This window comes from Oryctolagus cuniculus, chromosome 19, assembly GCF_051225735.1.
Source record: "Oryctolagus cuniculus isolate XC-2025 breed Fujian yellow rabbit chromosome 19, ASM5122573v1, whole genome shotgun sequence".
NCBI lineage: Eukaryota > Metazoa > Chordata > Mammalia > Lagomorpha > Leporidae > Oryctolagus > Oryctolagus cuniculus.
The window spans coordinates 69,310,014-69,326,620 of NC_142885.1; the positions used below are offsets into that span (position 1 = coordinate 69,310,014).

Below are 16,607 nucleotides of genomic sequence, written 5' to 3' on the forward strand. Positions count from 1 at the left end.
AATGAAGCTCGCGGCCACCAGGCCACCAGGCCACCACGGCCTCCCCCCACCCCCAGCCCTCCTGGTGCGCAGCTGTCAGCTGTGAGATGCACTCGGCAGGGAGCCTTCTTACCTGGGAGGACTGGCTGTTGAGGTCCAGGAGACCCTTGTCATTAGGGCTCAAGGACAGAGCAGAGTGTGCGTCTATCCTTTTTGGAAACTTTGGCCTTTGTACCCCTTTTCTGTGGCTGCTGTAACAAATACAAATCCGTGGCTTCCAACCACAGCCCAGTCCTGGAGGCCGGAAGCTATGCCTCAGGTGTCAGTAAGGCCGGGGGACAGTTCCTCGGGGCTCCCTGGTCCCTGATGCTCCCTGGTGTGACCACCTCACTCCCACCTGTGTCCACAGCCTCGTCAGTGTCCATTCTCCCTCTGACTAACGCGCCTGAGTCAGGACCCTCCCGATGGCCCAGGCCATCTGCATGCAGGTTAACCGGAGGTTCCAGAGAGAGGACAGGGCCTCCTCTGGGGTGCCATCCCTCAGCCCACCAGAGCAGGTGGGATGGGGGGTGGCAGCAGTCAGCAGAGGGCCAAGGTCAGAGGACGAGGGCCACCACCCAGCTGGCCAGGAAGCAGAGGGTGGACATGGTGGAGATTAAAAACAGTAGGGGGTGAGCCAGCTCCAAGGAGACCGGCCAGAGTCCTGTTATATAACAAGCTGCTGACAGACAGCTCTGGCCATGGGCACTGACTCACTTGTCCTGAGGTGTCCACTTAGTAGAATCACTGGCCTGCTCCTCAGGCTGCCGGGAGCCCCCACACAGGCCTTGGAGGGAGTTCTGATTGCCATCGCTCCCCTGCTGTCCATGCCCAAGGCTGAGACAGCCTCCGCAAACTCCAGTCCGCAGACACCAGGCAAAGGCATATTCGACGCAGGTGTGCCTGCCTCTGACAGGCGCAGGAGCAGGAGCAACCCTACAGGCCAGCACCGCCCTCCACAGGATCAAACCAGCTGCACCACACGGCTCATGTCAGTCCGGCCCCTTGAGGGTCTCTGGTGGGCCGCTCGGAGTTCCGGGGCAGTCCTTACCCTCCTGCCTCCGCACACCAGCTGCCAAGTTGGGACTCGGCCTCCCTGGTACCAGGGTGGAGTGCTGGGCACCACTGGGTAGGTAGCCCAGGGGCCTGTCCAGGTTTCCCACAGTGTCTTCACCCATGTCTTCAGTCTTCCTAAGGGGCCAAGACCAAGGCCTCCTCCTGGGATTGAGTGAAGCAAAGCAGCTGTCTCACGTCCGACATGGTCCCTCCACCCCGGACCAGTTACCGTCTCACAGGCCTGCCCCCATACTGCTCCATCCCTCAGACGTCCACCAGGCCAGCAGGGCATCTCCGTGGTCAGGCAGGCCTCGTTTGGGGCTCTTCCGACATGGGCGAGGTGGAAGCTTGCAGGGAGAACCGCACTGGCCCTCTGCCTGTGGTCTCACGGCCCAGCCCAGGCCCAGCAGCCAGCACGGGGGACGCTCCCATGCTGGGGCCCAGGCCCAGGCCCAGGACCTGGCATCAGGGAGGAGGAGGAAGCTCAGCGCTCCTCAAGGTCACACCAACAGGGAAACGGGCACCACTAGCCCATGGCCACACAGGAAAGCTGACCCCTTCTAGGGTCAGGGCAGGCTGTTTACCTCGGCCCCAAGGAACTGGGGTTTCCTTTTAAATTAAACCTGTCACAGATGCAGGAAGGGAGAGAGCACGCAGCAACGGCTCACTGACACCCAAGCCATGAAAAGGGTGAAGAAAACAACAGAGACAGCACGGGGGTGGCGAAGGCCAGAGCCCGCCCTGGCAGGGAGAGCTGCGTGCCTGCCCCGCGCACCGGGAGGTGGCAACTGGGTACGCGCACACATGGCCAGGACAGGGAAAACGGGTCGGGCATGGACCACACAGTGGCACCCCAGTGAGCTCAAAGCGGGGCACTAGGTGCTTTTTAACTCAGAGATGCAGGGACACACACCACCTTTGCACACCCAGCTCAGGGCAGTTCTCGTCCCAACATCAGGTCCTGTCTGCAAAGCCCGGGGCCTCTGTGTGCACCCAGGCGCAGGAACAGTGAGCACCAGGCCAGATCCATGGGGAGCAAACAATGAGGCACCGTGCGTGCGCAGTCCAAGCAGATCCCCAGCCCGCGAGCATGGCAACTCACAAATGAAGCCGAGTGCCTGTCGCCAGGACACGGGCAGTCCATCCGTATTTACCCACTGAACCACAACTAGGAGACTGGGCGCACCCGGGTGGCAGCTCAGCCCACTTTCTGAAGAGTCTCTCTTCTCTGGCCTTCCTCATAACTCCTTCGACAACCTCCTATGAAGAAAATCTCAGTTCTACACACGCATCTGCAGGGAATACTTGCAGCACATTACATACCACTTGTGTGTAAATGCGTGAGTTCACACACACACACACACAGAGCACTGCGGCAATCAGCAGTTCCGCAGGTTCTCTTTAGACAGCAGTAGCCAGCTGCCACCTGAGGAAGCAATGCTGGGGTTTGAAACGCACTACGTGTGGTCCCTAATCGAGGCACTGAGTGCCAAGGGCCAGGGACACCAGTCAGTGCCTCCTGGTCCTGGTACAGGCAGCACCAGGCAAGAGCCCCTGGCAAAGCAGTCCTGAATCTGACCACACATGCAGGCCGAAACACGGAGCGCAAACAGGACGGGGGCTCCTCTCCGCAGCACCACCCAGACTCCGGGGAGGCGGCCAGCGCAAAGGCCAGCCCCGCCATAAATGCCAAGAAAGGGGCGATCAAAGAACGGAGGAGGGTGCCGCAGGTTAAACTGAGACCTGAAACAGGTCGGTCAGTAAATGTGCGGCGCTCCTGTGAACTCTGGAACAAGCACCCGTTGACACATGAGCAGACCTTGTTCAACAAACAAGTCATCTGAGAGGGAAGTCAGGATGCCAACCGGAGCTGATGCAATGTCACGCTTTCACGGTCGGCGACGGCCCCGTGACCATGCGCTTAGAGTCGGTGTGGATGAGACATTTAAGGGCAGGTGCAGCAGTCAGAACACCCACACCCCATACCGAGGTGCCCGGACTCAAGTCCCGGCTACTCCGTGTCATCAGGACAGCACCTTGCAGGTGATGGCCCAAGTACTTGGGTCCCTGTCACCCACATGGGACACCCAGATGGAGTTCTGGGCTCCTGGCTTCAGGGAATGAAGATCTCTACATATCTTTTATATAAAAATTAAAATGAGGGGCCAGCCCTGTGGCGTGGTAGGTTAGGCCTCCACCTGCAGTGCCGGCATCCCATAAGGGCACCGGTTTTTGTCCTGGCTGCTCCTCTTCTGCTACAGCTCTATGCTTATGGCCTGGGAAGGCAGTGGAAGATGATTAAGTCCTTGGGCCCCTGCAAGCCCCCGTGGGAGACCCAGAAGCAGCTCCTGGCTCTCCGGGCTTTGGATCAGCTCAGCTGCAGCCGTTGTGGCCATTCGGGGGGTGAACCAGGGGATGGAAGATCTCTGTTTCTCCCTGTCTGTAACTCTGCCTCTCAAATAAATACATTTTTAAAAAGTTAAAGTGGAAAAACGAATAAAATGAAGAAAAGGAAAAGTAAAGGTTAAATGCTACGACGCCAGGGATTCACTTCAAAACACTGCCAGGTGCATGAAGGTCCATGATGTCACTCTCCCCTTCTGAATATGCTCAAAGTCTCCGGGATTAACTTTTCTTTTTCACTTCATAAGACACACAACTAGATGTAATGCCATATCCCAGAGTAATGTAGCAGGTTCATGTGAACAAAGGAAATGCGGGGCCGAGGTGCTGCCGAGGGTTAACCCGCCGCCCGAGGTAGCAGCATCCCACACTGAGCACTGGTTTGAGTCCTAGTTCCTCGGCGTCCAGTCCAGCTCCGTGCTCGTGCACCTGGGAAGGCAGGGGCAGACGGGCCAAGTACCTGGGCCCCTGCATCTGCACGGGAGGCCCAGATGGAGTTCTTCGCTCCCAGCTTTGGCCTGGCCCAGCCCCAGCCATGGTAGCCACTTTGGAAGTAAACCAGCAAATACGAGATCTTTCTGTCTCTCCCCAACTCTCTGTTGCTCTTTGAAATAAACGCTTTCCCAAAAAAATGAAGACTGAAGAAAACAAGAAAACCTTGAACACCCAGGTTTGCGTCTCCGAAGGCTCCTCTGGTGGTGGACAGGCGCTGAGTCAGCTCAGAAGGTGGGGAGCAGGCGGAAGGGCAGTGGTCGCAGGGCAGGACACAGCGGCACAGGGCACACGGGGGAGGGAGGGGACTAGCAGGCTGGCGCACAGAGGGCCCTGTGACCTTCCCAGGGGAGCTGTTCCCAGCGCCTGCTCAGGAAGCACTCAGGCAGGGGACCTCCCCTCGGTCATCTGGCGGGCACTGTAACTTGCCACTGCGGGTCTGATTGCACCCCTGGCCCTCCCTGCTCACTGCCGGGGCCCCAGCACACCATCCACGGCTCAAACACCTGTAGCCGTGGTCCCTGAGCCCGCCCCACAGGCATCTGAGTGCAGGCCTGTCACTCCTGTCCCTGCACGCGTGCTCCCAGGACACCGCCTCCCCGTGTCCGCAGACGTCACCGCTTTCTCAGTGCACGGCCTGCCCCGTGGGATGCGGCTGCCACCCCTGCTCTGCCCAAACATCTCCACTTCACAAAAGCTGTCCTGACTCCCAGCTCCAGCACAGCCCCAGGCTTTTCGTGACCCACGTCCATGTTTGTTTTCATCTATTTGCTCCTTTCCGGCTCCTCAACCAAAACACAAGTTTCATGAAGCAGGGGCCTCGTCCTCTTTGTGCACAAAACAACCAGGACGCTACAGCAGTGCCTGGGGCGCAGACAGCACACCGCAGCCTCGCTGCCCCTGCCCATCCCTGAGCTGCCCCACTGCTGGGCACTGGCCAAGCCAGAGAAGGCCCCTCTCCAGGGAACCTGCCAGAGAAAACCGCGTTCTGAGAGGAGCATGGCGGCCACGACCCCGGGCACTGAGCGCGCATCTCCAAGGAGCGTTCCCGCCACAGCCGCTGTCCGGGCCACGACACAGCTCCTTAGAGGACGCGGGCTCACCCGGCTGAGCCAGGGGAAGGCCCAGAGCTCTGCCATGACATTGCATTCAACCCTGTACTCAGTGACCGAACAGGTGACAGCCTTCACTTGGTTCACGTGTTGCCCTTGGCCCGAGACCCAGCCTCGGCTCCCAGCTTGCGTGCATTTTCTTGTTTGTCATAAAGAAGGCATTAGCTCAGGATGGAAAATTTCCCAGGACCACACGCATCTAACCTGCAGACTCACCAGAGCCGGCCATGCGCAGCGGCAGAACGGTGGCCTCCACGCCTGGTGCGGGCAGCCAGCCGGCCCAGCCCCGGTGACTACCCCTCCCCTGCCCTAGGCCACCCGTTTCTGCCTTTGGGAGAGCTGCAAATGAAGTTTACAAAGCCATTTTCGAAACTGCACGTGCGGGAGGTCAGTGCATCTACCGCCCGGGGCCAAGTGCACACGCAAGCTTCTGTTCCCAGCGTGGCCAAGGCCCTTTGGGGTCTCGTCACGGGACCCCGCTTCCTGGGCGGCAGAGGGGCTCACGCGTCAGTTCTTCCCATCCCAAAGGCTCAGCCCCTCCCGAGCACAGGCGGCCTTCCAGGGGGCGTCTCCCCACCTGAGGCTGGCAGCGTGAGCGTCGTGGTTGTGGCGCGCCCAGGTGAGCTTGCTTCCCACTCACTAACCCTCCCTGCAGTGGACCATCTGCTGGGGAGTCCACCTGCTGGGTCTCACGTCTCAGTCACACGTTGTTTTCATGAACTCCAGTTCTCCATCTCACCTCTTTTCCTCACGACACCTACCACAGCTTCCTTCAAGTCCACGTCGGAGAGAAGCCCATCTCCACGACCCCAGTGCACGCTCCCCCATCCGCACTGAACCTCAGGCAGGACAGCAGGGTCGGGCCGGGTGCTGAGGCAAGGCTGGCCTCGTGTGGACAGCAGCAGGCTGGCACGAAGCCCCTGGCCCCCTTGTAAAGACCAGTCCGCCGGGCTTCCCCCCACAGGGGCCTCGCGGATTTCCTAGAGGCTTCCTCCTTCGCACAGCCCTGAGCGCCCAGCCCCAGGAGACTGCCACGACCACACTGCTTCCCGGTCATTCCTGCTTCTCTGGCCTGAGCAGCTTCACGAGCCGTCCGGACGGGGAACTGGCATCTCGGGCTTCCGCAGGCCCAAACTCCCAGCCTAGTGTCCCCAGCCCCCGGTACTGCCTGCAGCCCGCCGGAGCTGCCCGTGCCCAGGACCGACAGCAGGTCTCACCTCAGCAAGCTCGAGCTTGCAGGGCGCGGGGCCACTGGGCCGTCCTCCAGGCCTCGGCACGCAGGGGCCGGCCGGGAGCTGCTCACGTGGGACCAGAGTCTGCTTGCAGTACCTTTGGGTCCTGGCGCAGTCACTGCAAAGGGAGGTGGCAAAGACGGAGCTGCACAAGCGGCCGGGCTAGCCTGCCTAGCACAGGCGGAGTGCACATCTCCCAGCAGTAAGAAGGGACTTCAAACAGCGGAAGGACAATGCAAATAAATTATAAATTTATTTTGGTGCAAAAAACTTTCTGAAAACCATGCATATGGGGATCTTATAAAAGTTCATGAAAAATGTGTATTATAAAAAAAGGCACAGATTTCAAAATTATTCTACACAATAAACTCAACTTTTAATGCCATTTTAAACAAATTTTATTTTTTTAAAGATTTGCATATTATTTTAAAAGTTTGATTTACAGAGAGAGAAGAGACACAGAGAGGTTTCCTATCTCCTGGTTCACTCCCCTGAATGCTGCAACAGCCAGGCCTGGGCCAGGCCACACCGGGAGCTTCCTCCAGGTTCCCATGTGAGTGCAGAGACCCAAACATTTGGGCCATCCTCCGCTGCTTTCCCAGGCCCAGGGAGTTGGATCAAAGTAGAGCAGCCTGGACACGAATCAGCATCCATGTGGAATGCCAGCATTGCAGGTGGTGGTTCTACCCACTGCACCATGACACTGGCCCCCACACACTTTATTTCAGATGTTTACTTATTTATTTTCATTTTGTTTGAAAGGCACAGAGTGTGGGGCCGGTGTAGTGGTGTAGCAGGTAAAGCCACCGCCTGCAGTGCCGGCATTCCATATGGCGCCAGTTCGAGACCCAGCTGCTCCACTTCCAATCCAGCTCTCTGCTGTGACCCAGGAAAGCAGTGGAAGATGGCCCAAGTCGTTGGACCCCTGCAACCATGTGGGAGACCCAGAAGAAGCTCCTGGCTCCTGGCTTTGGATCGGCACAGCTCCGGCCATTGTGGCCATCTGGGGAGTGAACCAGTGGGTGGAGGACCTCTCTCTCTGCCTTTCCTCTCTCTGCGTAACTGTGACTTTCAAGTAAAATCGATAAATCTTAAAAGAGAGAGAGAGAGAGAGAAAGGCACAGAATGTGGAAGAGAGAGGGCAACGGATCGTCTATCCACTGGCTCACTGCCCACGTGCCCAGCCAGGACCGAGGGAGCCGAGCTGTCACTGCCATCTCCTGCCCAGGACCGGCCATGGGGCATTCCACGGAGACGATTTCAACAGGTTTGCCAAACGGGCTCCTGCCTCAGGGTCTCTGCACTGTTCCCCCCCAGAGCCCCCTGCCACCTGCATGGCACGGCCCCTCGCACGAGCCTCGGCCCGATGCTGCCTCCTGAACGCCCACTCTAAAGCAGTACAGTGCATCCCACTGCTGTCTGCATCTTGCTTTCTCCTCCCCCTTCTCACCACGGCGCTCGTCTGATCCGCTCTGCTGCGGATCTCCCACCGGACCCTGAGAGCTGGGCTCAGGAGGCAGCAGCTGGAACAAGGTCCGAGGCCCAGCAGGCTCTGGGTGCAGGTGAGTGTCAGAGAGGTGTAAGAGCCCGTGGGGGGTGACTCCATCTTCTCCAAGGAACGCATGAAGGCTGGCTTCTGCCACAGGTCAGACTCCTAGGCCTCCAGCGCCCAGGCCTGGCAGGAGGAGGCAGCGAGCTGAGGGCTAAAGGAGCAGCTCACACAGGCTCCGATGGCAGGGGCCAGCGGATGCGTCAGCACAGGGGCCAGCAGTCCTGGGGCCTGGGGATCCATCAGCGCAAGGGCCAGCAGTCCTGGGACCTAGGGGGATCCATCAGCACAGGGGCCGGCAGTCCTGGGGCCTGGGGATCCGTCAGCACAGGGGCCGGCAGTCCTGGGGCCTGGGGATCTGTCAACGCAGGATGCAGACGAACTCACTGCCAGAAAGAGAGCTCTGTCCACTTGCTGGACTCGGAGGCCCCAGGCCACAGGTGAGAAATGCTAGGCACAGGCCCCCAGGGGGAGCTGGCCTGGGCCTTCCCCAACAGAGGACAGGGTATCACGCCCCGGCCAGCAGCCCCGGGACCAAGGCTGGCGTAGCAGGGCAGTGCCTACGTGGCAGCAGGTACAGCTGAGAACAAAGCCAAGCCGAGTGGTTGCCACCAGAGCCCTCTCCTTCCCCGGGCAGCCAGCAAGGCTGGTGTCAGTCATGCCCGTGTCTCCAGGTCCCTGTGGCCACATGTCCCCACCCACTGTCGACCCTGGGCACCTCTGGACTTCATGTACAGGACAGTGATACAGTGCGGCCCCCGTGGGCCCCGGGCTCCCACTCCTGGGGGAGCCATGAGGCATTATGTTTTCCAGAGCTCATCTCTTCCCCGGGGTTGGGGGTTCTGGGGAGGGGAGGGCTTGGGTGCTGAGTAGAGGCCATTTCACAAGCCAGGCTCATCTGAGGAGGCTTCCCCCAACAGTGGCCCCCAGGCCTGCAGTCTGAGAGACCTGCTGCCCTTTGTCCTGCCTAGACTGGACCCTTAAGTGTGGGCAGACGAAGGGCCTCGCCTGCGTTCTCCAACCAACGATCAGTGCCCCAGCCGGGAAGGCACCCAGAGCAGACAGGAAAGGCAGCCCTAGCACCCAGTTGCCTCGGGAACTTTAAGGCGGCAGGCTCGGGCTGGGGCGTCGGTTCCCACCACCCACTCACCTCTCACTGTGCGCGGGGCCCCTCACCGTGGACAGCAGCAGCCTCCTCCAGCTCCTGCCACTCCCAGGCCTCCGGCAGGAGCAGCAATGGCACCCAGAGGCTGGGATGCATCTGGCTGGGTCCTCTGGCCAACCCAAAGCCAGAGAGGCAGGCTTAGGTGGCCCGGTCAGGCCTGCTCTCTATCGTCCAGAGTCTGCTGGAATCACTGTGGGGCCACTGAGGCAGGGCAGCGGCCCCGCCCTCGCCAGCCCTTGGCTGACCAGGTGCTATCCTCACTTGGGTCCTGGCAGGAGGCGCTGACCTTCGGAGGTGCCGCACCCACCACCGACAGAGTCGCTGGGAGCTGGTGCAGCGCGAGCTTGCTGGGAGCCGGCGTCACCACCCGTTCGCTCGCAGCCGCTGCAGTCTCGCTGCCCCGTGTCATGGCTGGTGAGGAAGAAGAGGAAGAGGGAGTGTTAATGACAGCCGTCAGGCCAGCCAGGGGCACACCCACTGTGAACAGCATCAAGCTCCCGAGAGGCTGTCTCCCTGCCCAAGTGCTTACAGACCCACTCAGGACAGAAGAACAACTGGGAACATCAGTGCGGGCCAGCAATCCCTGAGCTGGGACCCGAGGCAGGGCACACCCTGACGGCACCAGCCGCAGCGAGAGGCAGGATCCAGGCTGCAGCACAGGCAGGCCCGCAGAGCCCACCGGCTCCCGAGAGGCCGAGGCGGCTGTCCTCCGCAGGGCGGCAGGGCCAGGGGCCTGGACTCGCAGCTCCCCCTCCAGTCTGTGAGACAAACCCAGGAGACAGCCGGGGAAAGAGCCGCTCAAAAGGAGTGGAGGGGCGGTCCCCAGAGCTCCCACGGGATGGGATCACTTTGTGTCCCCACATGCCCCGTCCTGATTCACGGCATGTCAGCATCCTGAGGAGGGCCTCACCCCGAGGAGCGGGCTCAGCTAGCCGCCGATTCGGCGCAAGCCCGGCCCACCGCTCCAGGCTCAGAAGCAAGCCTCCCCAGCTGCTGACAGGAACCAACTAGAGAGCTGCAGGGAGAACTCACTGCAGTGCGCTCGGGGCGAGGCAGGCACTTAAAGGAACGGTCAGACCTGGGAGAGGGCGAGCTGCCCAGTGGACCAAGTTTTTTTTCAGATTTATTTTTTTGAAACGCAGAGTTACAAAAAGAGAGAGAGAGGGAGACACAGACTTCCAACCGCCAGTTCACCCTGCCAACGGCCGCACAGCCAGGGCTCAGCCAAGCTGAAGCCAGGATCTTCAGCTGCGTTTCCTGCAAGGGTGTAGGGCGCTGGATAGAAGTGCCGCAGCCAGGACTCAATCTGGTGCCGACATGGGAAGCCAGTGTTGCAGGGGCAGCTTAACGCTGCTCTGACGGACCCCTCAACCCCTCAGGCCCAGAACTACTGTGCCCTTCCGTGCACCACAGCGCCAGCCCCAGTGGTGAAGTTTTATCCCAGGGCAAGGCCAGGGCAGAGAAAGCCGCGAGGCCGTTGAAGTCACCAGGAAGTTGCCAGGCAGCCAGCTGGGGCGCTGTGAATTTGCCTGAACACCCTGTGTCCACATGCCAGCCCATGCTACAGCACAGACACGGCAAAGCACACGGGAGCGAGAAGGGAGGCCCTTTCTCCTCTAGCTACAAAGAGTAGCACTGGGCAAGGCAGTCTGGTATTGATGTCGAAAGGCTTAGACAGTTTTGAGTTCATAAACTGGAAGCCGCACCTTCTTGGTTCTGTGCTGTCATGTCATCTTCCTGTCAATCAGGGAACGCCTCCCCAGAAGTACCTCCTCCTACCCGGGACATAGTGGTGATACCACATTCTTTTCTTTTCATTTTTTAAGATTTATTTTAGTTTTTTGAAAGATAGAGTTACACAGAAAGGTAGAGACAGAGAGAGTCTTCCATTTGCTGGTTCAGTCCCCAGATAGCCATAATGGCCGGCACTGCGCCAATCCGAAGCCAGGAGCCAGGAGCTTCCTCCAGGTCTCCCACACGGGTACAGGGGCCCAAGGACTTGGGCCATCTTCTACTTTTTTCCCAGGCCATAGCAGTGAGCTGGATCGGAAGAATAGCCAGGACTAGAACCAGGACTAGAACCGGCGCCCAAATGGGATGCTGACGCTTCAGGCCAGGGCGTTAACCCACTGTGCCACAGAGCCTGCCCTAACCACGTTTTTCTTAGCTCATAAAAAGCTAGGAAGGGCCGGCGCCATGGCTCACTAGGCTAATCCTCCGCCTGCAGCACCAATACCCCGCGTTCTAGTCCTGGCTGGGGCGCTGGATTCTGTCCTGGTTGCTCCTCTTCCAGTCCAGCTCTCTGCTGTGGCCCGGGAAGGCAGCGGAGGATGGCCCAAGTGCTTGGGCCCTGCACCTGCATGGGAGACCAGGAGGAAGCACCTGGCTCCTGGCTTCCGATCGACGCAGCACGCCGGCCGTAGCAGCCATTTGGGGGGTGAACCAACGGAAAAGGAAGACCTTTCTGTCTCTCTCTCTCTCACTGTCTAACTCTGCCTGTCCAAAAAAAAAAAAAAAAAAAAAAAAAGCTAGGAGAATGGACGTGCACTCTCTCCTCCTCATGGACTCAGAACAAGCAGAGCAGGGTACGATAATTCCCTTTCTTTGGCCCTTCTCCTTTAATAAAGCCCTAATAAGCCTGTGTATTTTCTCACTTTGTAAATAAAGTTGATCACACTGCATGCCATGTTTCAGCCCACATTTAGAATTCTCTAAATTTAAGGCAAGATTCTACATATTAATTTAGGCCCAATTCAGCTCATAACAGTATCACAAGCAGGTTATAGTGTTTAGAGGCAACAAACAGATAATTGCTACAACACATATGCAAAAAAGGAAGTAAGATTAAAACATAAAACGAACCAACAGAGATTGACCTAGAAGTGGTGGACGTAAAGGAACCAGAGGATGAGGGCAGTAACAGCTCATGCAGCGGGAACCAGGGCAAAAGGAAATCCAAACGCTGACTCTGAGAAGCAGCGAAAACAACTAAACAACGTGAAACGAAAATGCCCGGGGCAGGAATGACCTCCCACAAACACTGACAAAGAATACATCCCAGAGTTCAGAGACAGCTCTGAAACTGCTCAAAACTGAGAGGGGTGGGGAGGAGAGGGAGGGAGGGAAGGAGGGGGAGACTGAGAAGCACTGGACACTGGGAAGCCATCAAATGTGCATATAACTGGAAGTCCCAGAAAACAGGAATGAAGAGAAGAAAGGCTATCTGTGTTTGAAGAAATAATCAGCAACATGTATCTAATACGATAAAAACTATAAACTCACAGGCCCAAGAAGAATCTAAGCATAGTGAACTTGCACCAAGACACATCAAGCTGTCAAAAGCCAACGCTTAAAAGACCTTACACCCAGTTGCCCCTCTTCCAGTCCAGCTCTCTGCTGTGGCCCGGGAAGGCAGTGGAGGATGGCCCAAGTGCTTGGGCCCTGCACCCACATGGGAGACCAGGAGGAAGCACCTAGCTCCTGGCTTCGGATTGGCACAGCGCCGGGCCGGCGCCATTTATTAGGGGGGGTGGGGTGAACCAACGGAAGGAAGACCTTTCTGTCTAAATCTGCCTGTCAAAAAAAAAAAAACAAAAAAACAAAAAAACAAAAACAAAAAAACACAACCCTTACAAGTGCACAGAATGCCAATAGCCAGACAAGGATGGGGTAAGAATTCTGCTGCAAGGCAGAAGACAACAGAGAAACATTCTTTACAGTACTGGCAACAAAAACCTGTCAGCCAGAATTCTTTGTGTCCACTAAAAATATCATTGAAAAATTAAGGTGGGGCCGGTGCCGTGGCAGAGCAGGTAAAGCTGCCGCCTGCAGTGCCAGCATCCCATAAAGGGCAATGGTTTGAGTCCTGGCCTCTCCACTTCCTATGTAGCTCTCTGCTATGGCCTTGGAAAACAGTGGGGGATGGTCCAATGGGAGACCCAGAAGAGGCTCCTGGCTCCTGGCTTCAGGTTGGGGCAGCTCCAGCCATTGCAGCCAACTAGGGGGTGAACCAGCAGATGGAGGACCTCTCTCTCTGCCTTTCCTTCTCTGTGTAACTCTTCAAATAAATAAATAAATAAATAATATTTATAAAAAATTAGAGGCCGGCGCCGCGGCTCACTAGGCTAATCCTCCGCCTTGCGGCGCCGGCACACCGGGTTCTAGTCCTGGTCGGGGCGCCGGATTCTGTCCCGGTTGCCCCTCTTCCAGGCCAGCCCTCTGCTGTGGCCAGGGAGTGCAGTGGAGGATGGCCCAGGTGCTTGGGCCCTGCACCCCATGGGAGACCAGGATAAGCACTTGGCTCCTGGCTCCTGCCATCGGATCAGCGTGGTGCGCCGGCCGCGGCGGCCATTGGAGGGTGAACCAACGGCAAAAGGAAGACCTTTCTCTCTCTCTCTCTCTCTCTCACTGTCCACTCTGCCTGTCAAAAAAAAAAAAAAAAAATTAGGACATTTGGGGCTGGTGTTGCGGTGCAAAGAGATAAGCCACCACCTGTAATAGTAGCATCCCATATGGGCACCAGCTCGAGTCTTGGTTGCTCCACTTCCAATCCAGTTCCCTGATAATGGCATGGGAAGGCAGCAGATCAGCCCAAGACCTTCGCCCCTGCACCCACATAGGAGACCTGGATGAAGCTCCTGACTTCAGCCTGGCCCAGCCTCAGCCATTGTAGTTATTTGAGGAGTGAACCAGTAGATAGAAGATTTCTCTCTGTCTTTCCGTCTCTCTCACTCTACCTTTCAAATAAATAAATAAATCTTAACAACAACAAAATAAAGGAAATCCTGTCACTTAAAAAAATTAAGGCATTCATTCTCCAATCAGACAGGTAAGGAGCTGGGAAGCTGCCACTATCATCTTTAATTTTTTAAGTATTTATCTATTTATCTGAGAGGAAGAGTTAGAGACAGAGAGAGGTCTTCCATGCACTGGTTCATTCCACAACAGTTGGAGCTGGGCCAATCTGAAGCCAGGAGCCAAGAGCTTCATCTGGGTCTCCCACGTGGGTGCAGGGGCCCAAACACCTGGGCCATCTTCCTCTGCTTTCTGAGGTCATTAGCAGAGAGCTGGTTCAGAAGTTAGAGCAAATGGGACACAAATCAGTACACAAATGGGATGCCAGTGCCACAGGCAGAGGCTTTTTTTTTTTTTTCAGGTTTTATTTATTTATTTGAGAAGCAGAGTTACAGTCAGAGAGAGACAGGGAGAGAGGTCTTCCATCTGCTGGTTCACTCCCCAAATGGTCACCACTGGCCGGAGCAGGGCTGATCCAAAGCCAGGAGCTTCTTCAGGGCCTCCCATACAGGTGCAGGGGCCCAAGTGCTTGGGCCATCTTCTAATGCCTTCCCAGGACATAGCAGAGAGCTGGATGGGAAGAAGAGCTCGGACACAAACCGGGGCTCATATGGGATGCCGGCGCTGCAGGCGGAGGCTTAACCAACTATGCCACAGTGCTGGCCCTAACACTGTCATCCTTACAAACACACAAAAAACTGAACAAATGGGAAAATATCAAAATAAATGACTTCCCATAAACTAGAGACAAACAGATATAAAGAATCAGAATTTACTGGAGCAGAAACCAGAGCAGGAAAACCAACTGGAATTCATGATTCACTGGAGGCTCAAGGTGGACAACTTTTTTAAAAACAAAACTAGGAGGCTGGCACTGTGATGCAGTGGGCAAAGCTGGGTAAAGTCGCCATTTGCGATGTCAGCATGCCATATGGGTGCCAGTTCAAGTCCTAGCTGTTCCACTTCTAATCCAGTTCCCTGCTAATGGCCCAACGATTTGGGCCCCTGCTACCTCATGGGAGACCTCGAAGAAGCTCCTGGCTTTGGCCTGGCCCTGGTGCTGGCTGTTGTGGCCATCTGGGGAGTGAACCAGCGGATGGAGAATCTCTCTGTCTCTTCCTCTCTGTAACTCTTTCAAATAAATAAACAAACCTTTAAAAAAAAAACTAAACTTCAGAAGGGTTCATTCTTTTTGTTTTTCATGTATTTGCATTTGTTTTATTTGAAAGGGAGGGAGAGAGGTATTTTCCATGTCAGTTCACTCCCCAAATGCCCCCAACAGCTGTGACTAGGCCAGGATAAAGCCAGGAACATGGAACTCCATCAGGATGTCCCAGTGGGTGGCAGGGATCCAAGTACTGGAACCATCACTGCTGTCTCCCAAGATGTACATCGGCAAGAAGCTGGTATCAGAGGCAGAGCCATGACTTGAACCAGATACCCCAGTTGTGAGGAGCGCTCATTTTTTAAAAATTTTTTAAGATTTATTTATTTATTTGAAAGTCAGAGCTACAGAGAGGCAGAGCCAGAGAGAGAGAGGTCTTCCATCCACTGGTTCACTCCCCAGATGGCCACAACAGTTGGAGCTGAGCCGATCCAAAGCCAGGAGACAAGAGCTTCCTTCGGGTCTCTCACATGGGTACAGGGGTCCAAGGACTTGAGCCAACCTCCACTGCTTTCCCAGGCCATAGCAGAGAGCCAGATCAGAAGTGGAACACCCGGCACTTGAACCGGTGCCCATATGGGATGCCAGTACTGCAGGTGATGGTTTTACCTACTACACCACAGTGCTGGCCCCTACATTTTTTTTAAACTATTATTTATTTTTATTTCTCTGAAAGGCAGAGGGAGTAGTGGTAGGGATCAGGGAGAGAAAGAGAAACTTTCCATCCTGTGGCTGATTCCCCAAATGCCCGCAGTAGCAGGAGTTGGGCCAGGCCACAGCCAGGAGCCCAGAACTCCATGGGGAGCTCCCACGTAGGCAGCAGGCAACTTCTTGCTTCCTCCTAGGGCGTGATAAGGAAGCTGGACCAGAAATGGAAGAGCCAGGACTCGAACTGACACTGGGATGCGGGTTCCCAAGCGGTGAGCTAACCACTGTGCCAAACGCCTGCCCCCAGGGAGGGCTCCTACTTAGGGGGACCCACACTCTTGTGAGTTTTATCTCCACAAGCTCTACCAGATTACCACAGTGAAGATCAGAGGAAACCCTCATGCCTCTTGTTGGAAGGGGAGAGGAAAGCGGCCACTGTGGACCATTTCCAGAGCATCTTATTCCACTAAGGCCTGTTCTCGAGGCAAACTGTTTTAGCAGAGCCCAGATTTATGAGGGTTTCCCAGAACCTAACAGATGAGGGGAAGGAAAACACCCAACTCAAGCCACTTCTGCCTTCCTGTTTCCTCCAAGGGGGAAGAATCCCCAAAGCAGCACTCGTGAAGGCCACAGGCAAATGGCATGGGCGTATAAGAAAGACCAAGGCCTAATCTTAGGATCATCACAGGGCCAGGATTCCTACGTAGCAACAGGGAACATACAGGTGTGAAAAACAGCACATCTCCACATCTCATACCCTATTGAAAAGCCTTGAGGGGGGTGGGTGCCGGCACTGTGGCACAGTGGGTAAAGCCACTGCCTGTCGCACCGCCTTCTGACACGGGCACCAGTTCAAGTCCTGGCCGCTGCCCTTCCAATCCAGCTCCCTATAAATGTGCCTGGGAAATCAGAAGATGGCCCACATGCTTGGGCCCCTGCACTTACGTGGGAAGCCTGAAGAGGCTCCTGGCTT

General features: G+C 56.5%; 1 long non-coding RNA gene across 1 annotated transcript; it reads right to left on the minus strand.

Moving 5' to 3' along the window:
- Positions 1–5,914: 5,914 nt before the first annotated feature.
- Positions 5,915–10,042, minus strand: LOC149120648 (uncharacterized). Its single transcript, XR_016226020.1, has 3 exons — positions 9,565–10,042; positions 9,013–9,438; positions 5,915–8,248 (listed from the first exon to the last, which is right to left on the minus strand). It is a non-coding gene; the product is annotated as an uncharacterized LOC149120648 (long non-coding RNA).
- Between the last annotated feature and the right edge of the window lie 6,565 nt (positions 10,043–16,607).